This window comes from Trypanosoma cruzi (assembly GCF_000209065.1).
Source record: "Trypanosoma cruzi strain CL Brener chromosome Unknown tcruzi_1047053443839, whole genome shotgun sequence".
In the NCBI taxonomy this organism is placed as follows: Eukaryota; Euglenozoa; class Kinetoplastea; order Trypanosomatida; family Trypanosomatidae; genus Trypanosoma; species Trypanosoma cruzi.
In genome coordinates, this window is record NW_895075.1 from 1 (window position 1) to 816 (window position 816).

An 816-nucleotide genomic window follows, 5' to 3' on the forward strand; every position below is an offset into this window, starting at 1 on the left:
CACACGATCAAGTTATCCCTGGCTGATTCGCAACGCCAACGCGGTTCCCCTCTTTGCCCTTGAAACGCGCGTACGCACGCATAAACACATACATGCGTGCGCTGGTGCGTGTGTGTGTGTGTGTGTGTGTGTCTGCGGCGATGATGCTTGATAAGTTTCACTCTTGTCGGAGTCCAATCCGTGACGACACCTGTCTACAGGGTACCCGATGCTGATGCCCCACTTCCCACTCCCCGTTTCTCGCTTTCCTTTTCCTGACGGCGCCTCCTGTGTGACAGCGTGGGCCGAGGCTGCTAGTTTTAGACATGCGGTCGCCCCGACCAGCCGCCGCGACGAGCGATGACTCCGAGGTAAGAGCCGTCTTATTCCCGACACGGATGAAACACCACAGCTTGGAGGGCGTGCGGCGCAACGCTGCCGTCTCTCACAGTCTGACGTCGCGGTGCGGTCTCTTTCGGTGTGTTGCGTGGCGGGGTTGCGCGAGGGAATGCCTGGCCAAGGGATAGGGGGCGCCGCGACTGCCATTCGTTGTTTCCCTCTCTCTTTCCTTTCCTCGCTCTCTCTTTCTTCATTTGCTTTATGCCACGCCGAGTGGAGATGGGAGGAAACTGCCCGCTCAAGCATCCCCCTTTCTCTCTCTTTCTCTATTTCTTCTGCTGCGCTAACTGGGCGGGGGAGCATGATGCCGAACCGTGTGCCTCTGACACCTCTTCCGATAACAACACGTGACGAGTGAGCACTTGATGCAGTTATCCCTGGCTGACCCCTGCTCCTTGATGCCACCAAGACACATGATGCAGATGCTTCTGTGCGCAC

General features: G+C 57.7%; 2 non-coding genes across 2 annotated transcripts, besides 1 other annotated feature; both read left to right on the forward strand.

Annotated features, from left to right (window-relative positions):
* Positions 1–104: 104 nt before the first annotated feature.
* Positions 105–132: a microsatellite.
* A 376-nt stretch (positions 133–508) lies between these two features.
* Positions 509–598, forward strand: Tc00.1047053443839.10. The gene has a single exon (XR_008254462.1). It is a non-coding gene; the product is annotated as an H/ACA snoRNA, TC11C1H1 (small nucleolar RNA).
* Positions 599–679: 81 nt separating this feature from the next.
* Positions 680–764, forward strand: Tc00.1047053443839.20. The gene has a single exon (XR_008254463.1). It is a non-coding gene; the product is annotated as a C/D small nucleolar RNA (snoRNA), TB11C1C2 (small nucleolar RNA).
* The last annotated feature ends 52 nt before the right edge of the window (positions 765–816 follow it).